At 39.3% G+C, this 6,575-nt stretch overlaps 1 pseudogene; it reads left to right on the top strand.

Annotated features, from left to right (window-relative positions):
* Positions 1-679: 679 nt before the first annotated feature.
* On the top strand, positions 680-2,406 carry LOC102425182 (annotated as a pseudogene).
* The last annotated feature ends 4,169 nt before the right edge of the window (positions 2,407-6,575 follow it).

A 6,575-nucleotide genomic window follows, 5' to 3' on the forward strand; every position in this document is an offset into this window, starting at 1 on the left:
TGTCTCTCCTCCTACCTTCCACTCTCTCGAAAAATCAATGGAAAAATATCCTCGAGTGAGGATTAACAAAAAAAAAAAAAAAGATAAAAGAAAAAAATTTCCTTATATTTTAAAAGTCTTATTTTTAAAGGACAAAACCATTACATAAAATTATAAATTTAAAATATGGAAGTCACTCTTATCATCACCCCTTTCTGACTCTCTGGTAGTAATAACTTAATTTGTGTAAATGGGATAAAATGTAAAGGGCTATATATTACTGTGCATCTCATTTTTGTCACTTAGTAATACATGTTGTGGTGTTATAAAATATATAAATCTAAGTCATACTTTTTAATTGCTGCATGCTTTTTTTTCTAGCCTAAAAGATTTGATTATCCTATTGATTATCCTTTATGTATTTTCCAAGTATTTTTCATACTGCAAACATTGCTATGATAAACATTTTTGTGAGCAGAATTGCTATAGTGAATATTCTTGTGACATCGTTTGCCACAAGAAAATAAATGTTATAATTTTTCTTGGAGAAGGTATGGGTGTCTTCAATATAAATTTCTAAAGGAAGAATTGCTTTCGGGAGAGCGCGGGAGGCGGGGGAGAGCGGCGGGCCCCTACGTTCGTTTTCTGTGTAGCTGTGACCGGTTGAAGCGGCGCGGTGGCATAGGGACAATGACCTCGCGCGATTGGTGTGTCCATATGATCCAGGAAAATGGAAACTGAACAGCCAGAGGAAACCTTCCCCAACACGGAAACCAATGGTGAATTTGATAAACGCCCTGCAGAAGATATGGAAGAGGAACAAGCTTTTCAAAGATCCAGGAACACTGATGAGATGGTTGGATTACGCATTCTGCTTCGGAGCAAGAATGCTGGGGCAGTGATTGGAAAAGGAGGCAAGAATATTAAGGCTCTGCGTACAGACTACAATGCCAGTGTTTCAGTCCCAGACAGCAGTGGCCCCGAGCGCATATTGAGTATCAGTGCTGATATTGAAACGATTGGAGAAATTCTGAAGAAAATCATCCCTACCTTGCTTGGAAGAGGGCCTGCAGTTGCCATCACCCACTGCAACCAGCCAGCTCCCGCTCGAATCTGATGCTGTGGAATGCTTAAACGACCAACACTATAAAGGAAGCGACTTTGCGAATTGAGACGGTTGATTCATCAGAGTCTGGCAGGAGGGATTATTGGGGTCAAAGGTGCTAAAATCAAAGAACTTCGAGAGGACACTCAGACAACAATCAAGCTTTTCCAGGAATGCTGTCCTCATTCCACTGACAGAGTCGTTCCTATTGGAGGAAAACCTGATAGGGTTGTAGAGTGCATAAAGATCATCCTTGATCTTATATCAGAGTCGCCCATCAATGGACGTGCACAGCCTTATGATTCCAACATTTATGATGAAACTTATGATTATGGTGGCTTTACTATGATGTTTGATGACCGCTGTGGCCGTCCTGTGGGATATCCCATGCAGGGAAGAGGTGGTTTTGACAGAATGCCTCCTGGTCGGGGTGGGCGCCCCATGCCTCCATCTAGAAGAGATTGTGATGATATGAGCCCTCGTGAGGACCTCCTCCCCCTCCTCCTGGACGAGGTGGCCAGGGTGGTAGCAGAGCTCGTAATCTTCCTCTTCCTCCACCACCACCACCTAGAGGAGGGGATCTAATGGGCCTATGACAGGAGAGGAAGACCTGGAGATCGTTATGATGGCATGGTTGGTTTCAGTGCCGATGAAACTTGGGACTCTGCAATAGATACATGGAGCCCTTCAGAATGGCAGACGGCTTATGAACCACAGGGTGGCTCTGGGTATGATTATTCCTATGCAGGGGGTCGTGGCTCATATGGTGATCTTGGTGGACCTATTACAACACAAGTAACTATTCCCAAGGATTTGGCTGGATCTATAATTGGCAAAGGTGGTCAGAGGATTAAACAAATTTGTCATGAGTCAGGAGCTTCGATCAACATTGATGAGCCTTTAGAAGGGTCCGAAGATCGGATCATTACCATTACAGGAACACAGGACCAGATACAGAATGCACAGTATTTGCTGCAGAACAGTGTGAGGCAGTATGCAGATGTTGAAGGATTCTAATGCAAGATATTTTTTCTTTTTTATAGTGTGAAGCAGTATTCTGGAAAGTTTTTCTAAGACTAGTGAAGAACTGAAGGAGTCCTGCATCTTTTTTTTTTTTTATCTGCTTCTGTTTAAAAAGCCAACATTCCTCTGCTTCATAGGTGTTCTGCATTTAAGGTGTAGTGAAATCTTTGCTGTTCACCCGATGTAATGTTTTAGTTCCTTACAAGCAGGGTGGCGGGGGGCGGGGAGGGGGAGGGTGTGCAAAAACTAACATTGAAATTTTGAAACAGCAGCAGAGTGAGTGAATTTTAATTTTTGTTCATTGTTGGTGGTTAGAAAGTTCCCCCTATGTAATTATTGTAAACACTTTGCTTTGTGGTCACGTAACATTTGGAGGGGGGTTGGGGGAGGGTGACAGGGAAGAAAAGTAATACTAGTCCATACGTCCCTGGCAACTATTCAGAGCAGTGTGCAGAATGTAATGCTCTTTTTGTAAGAAACGTTTTATGATTTTAAAAATAAATTTAGTGAACCTACTTTTGGTGGTCATTTTTTTTTTTTAAGATGGTCATTTTTCAAATGGCTGAATTCCCCAACCTACCCCCAACTAAACACTAAGTTTGACTTTCAGCTCCTCTGTTGGACTTGGATTTGGGGAAAAAAATAATCTTTGCAAATTCAGTTCTGGTGATTTCTGGATGGTTTGAATGTCCATTGCTTGGGAAGAAATTCCATCATATCCCACTCATGCTTATAATAAGCTGGGGGTTTTGTTTTTGTAAATGCTTGCCCCTACTTTGCAACAGTTTCCTATGTTAATAATTGTGAAGAACCAAGGTGGGGAGCAGTACTAAAAATTAAGTAATGGTATAAATGTATACCAGAAGCCTGATAGCAAGTTTTATTGATTCGGAGTAATATTTGGTTATGGAAGTGACTGATGCTAAATAAATTCTGGTTATTTTTCATTAGATAATTTCTTACCAACAAATTTAAACTGTCAGCCTGCTTAGTGTCTATTAGTTAAACTTTGTAAAATATATATACTTGTTTTTCCATTGTATGCAAAATGAAAGAAAAAGATGTACCATTTCTTTGTTATATGTTGGATTATGTAGGAAATGTTTGTGAACAAGTCAAAAGAAAAAAAAGGGAAAAAAGTTCCTGTGGATGTTTTGTGTAGTATCTTGACATTTGTATTAATAATAGTTAAGTTCACTTCCGAATAAAATTCCCATAATGCTAAAAAAGAAAAGAATTGCTTTCAAAGGGTAATTCTATGCATTAGTTAGTTTTGTACAGCAGTTTAAGACCATCATTCATTATTATTCACCCGGTGACACCCTGGCTTAGTGGTAGATGACACCCTAGGCAGTCCTGTTGGTCTTGGTGGTCTTGGTGGGGCTCTCCCACATGTCTGAGAGTTAACTAATTCTTGGCTGGTCTACATAACCTCAGCATTTCTCCTAGAATATTCTCCTGGGTGTGTTCTCATGGCAAGACAGAGCTCAATGAGAGGAAGCGGAAACATGCAAGCATTTCTTCATGTCTCTTGTGTCAAGTTTGCTACTATCCCATTGGCCAAAGCAAGCTATGTGGCCAAGTCCAGATGCGTGGGAGCATTAGCAGAGCTGGGAAAAATTAGGATCATTTGTGCAAGCAATTTCCACACTTATTTAGGTTGCCAAATTGCCTTCCTACAGGACTTAACTATTTTTTTTTATGCCACTACAAACGGTTTATAAGAGGATTTTGGCAACAAAATTCAATCTCCCACTGTGAAAGATTAGCAGCACAGCACCATTTACTTCCATGACCCTTGTCTCTTTCTTTTGACTTCTGCTCTTATCTTCTAGGGCTATGGACTAAGTAAGTTTATTATGTTCATTGCTTTTCCTTTTGTATCGTTTTTCTTAAAGAGTTATAACATTTACATTCTTTTTTATAACTTTAATTTTTAACTTTAATTAAAGCAACTTTAATAGTCCTTTTTTTGCCTTGGCCAGAATTAAAAAGGAATTAATGTTTACTTCATTCGTCTTTTCATAAAGCAGCCTCCCCATTCCTAAGCATGCATGTTTTGAACTACATATTAGTTGGATAAAATTTTGCTATTAAGTTTGCAAAACATGGTCATGGGTGCTGCATTTTCTGAGATCAGATAAGATCTATCCATCCTGTTGTCTTGTTGCTTTTATACATGAATGAGCTGAGAATAAATTATTGGGTCACATGTTTCCTCTTATTTATCTAATATCTTTTGGAATTGAATGACCCTATAGAGAGCTTTGTAAATGATGATTTCCCTCCTCATTTATCCAACATTTATATTTATGGAGCTTCTACCATGTGACCGCACTATGCCAGGTACTAAGAGTATAGAAGGAAGCAACATCTAGGCAAATACCTCTGCTCCCCTGGAGCTTAAATTCTAGTGGGAGGACATCGAGAATAAACAAAGTGAATAAGTAATAATTATCTACATAGTACAGATAAATAAGTAAGTATCAGTAAACCAGAAAAGGGGGTATATGGAGTACCGAGGGAGGGTTATCTTTAAAAGGGGGTAGCCAGGAAATGAGTCCATGAGAAGGCGACATTTGAAGGAGATGAGTAAATACGACTTACACATACTTGCGTCAAGAACATTCTAAGCAAGGTAAGCAACAAGTGCAAAGGTCCTGAGGTGAATTGTGTCTGGTATATTTGAGGGAGAGCAAAGAGGCCTGTTTAACTGGAGGTGAAGAATAGAGGACTGAGGTCAGAACACTATGGCTAAGTTCAGGTTGGGCCTTGTAGGTTATTTCAGGAGTTTGGTCTGCATCAGAATGAGATGTACAGAGAGCAGCTGGGTTTGAACAGAGAAGAGACAAGGTCTGACTTATTTTTATTAGGATCATTTATTTATTTTTTTTAGTTGTCTGTGGTCTTCACCCTTTTTTTGTACCACTTCCTTTGACATTTTTATTCTATTATTTGATCTCCTCTCTGACATCTTATTTCATAGATAATTTTCTTAATTTTTTGTCATAGTGCAGAGTCTAAACTCTCTAATTTCTTGGAGTGTGTATCATTGTAGTGTTTGTTGTTTTAACAGTCTGCATTCTTTTACCCCCCATTTTCCCTGCTCTGGCGTTTTTTGCATTCTTGATGAGCCTTTTGTTTTCAGGCTTTTCATTTTTGAAAGGGGACAGTGGTGTCTGGGCCCTCTCACTGCTCACATGGCCTGTGTATATTCTATTTTGCACCTTCCTGTATTTTCATCAAGCTCTGATCTGGCAACAGATTAGGCAAGAATTGTTAGAGGACATTGCAAGTTTGTAAAACACTGAGATGAAACAATAAAATAAAAAGCCTTCAGGCAGCATTAGAAAAGCTTTTGTTAATGTTTACCTGGCCTCTGATCTAGTCTGGAGTACATGTGAGACGCGCAGTAGGTAGTTAATTCAATGATAAAATGGCTCTGAGTCTTACACTGGAGAAGGTCGTTAGGAATGAATGGTTGTTAAGAGAGGAGGTAAAATTAAAAGAAGAATGAAAATAATTCAAATGAAAAATGGGGTCTGTGCTTTGGTTGAATTCATATGGAAATTCTTGTACATAGCCTTAAAAAATGCTGTGACATTTTCAAATGCTCAAGACTCCTGATTACTTTTATGGACATGAATGGCTGCAACGTTTGTCACCCTATTGATCATCAGGATTCATTTGGTTGATTTCGCTGGATAGTATCTTTTCCCCCTCATTGATCTAAATATCTTCTGGAAGCTGGATTCACAGATGAAAAATGTGTCTTTATCAGACAGGAAGGGCCCCTCTCAGGATCATTCAGTGCCCCTGAGGACTCTAAGGGTACAGGTATGGAGACCGCAGAAACAGTGACTGGGAAAATTTGGAGCTTGGATTGGTCCAGTCTGCATCAGCTTCTTACATTGTTTTATGTAACCCACTCTTCACTGCTTTTCTAAAATTGTCAGTTTCCTGGATGACCCAGAGACCATCTCAGTATTTCCTAGTTCTCATTAAATGTTTCAAACAAACGCTTGGCTATCAATCTACACTAATACTGAGTTGCAATCCAAGGAAAACCTGGGTTCTCCTGGTTTATAATGTTATTGTTGACAGGACTGTGAATATGTAAGTTCAAGACAGATGAGGCCCTTTTCCTAGTATCTATAAGTGCTCGTTATGGGGAAGGTAAGACATTTGCTTGGAAGTGGGAAGGGAAACCTGTAAGCTGCTGAATTAAGCTGGAGAATCAGTGGTAATTATAATCCTGTTTGTTTTTTGTCTTCTGAAATGTCAAAATGTATTAACATTTTAGCTAATGTGCTATAAAATACATTTAGATAATGTATTTTACTTTGTCTAAAATATAAAAAAGGGCTGGAGGAACCTTGTGGTGAAATGAATGGCTGGGATGTGAGTGAGAGAATTGTGCTGAGGTTGTAGGCTGGGTGCTGGGAGGGTGCAGAGAGCTAACATTTAC

Source organism: Myotis lucifugus, unplaced genomic scaffold (genome assembly GCF_000147115.1).
Source record: "Myotis lucifugus unplaced genomic scaffold, Myoluc2.0 scaffold_1, whole genome shotgun sequence".
In the NCBI taxonomy this organism is placed as follows: domain Eukaryota; kingdom Metazoa; phylum Chordata; class Mammalia; order Chiroptera; family Vespertilionidae; genus Myotis; species Myotis lucifugus.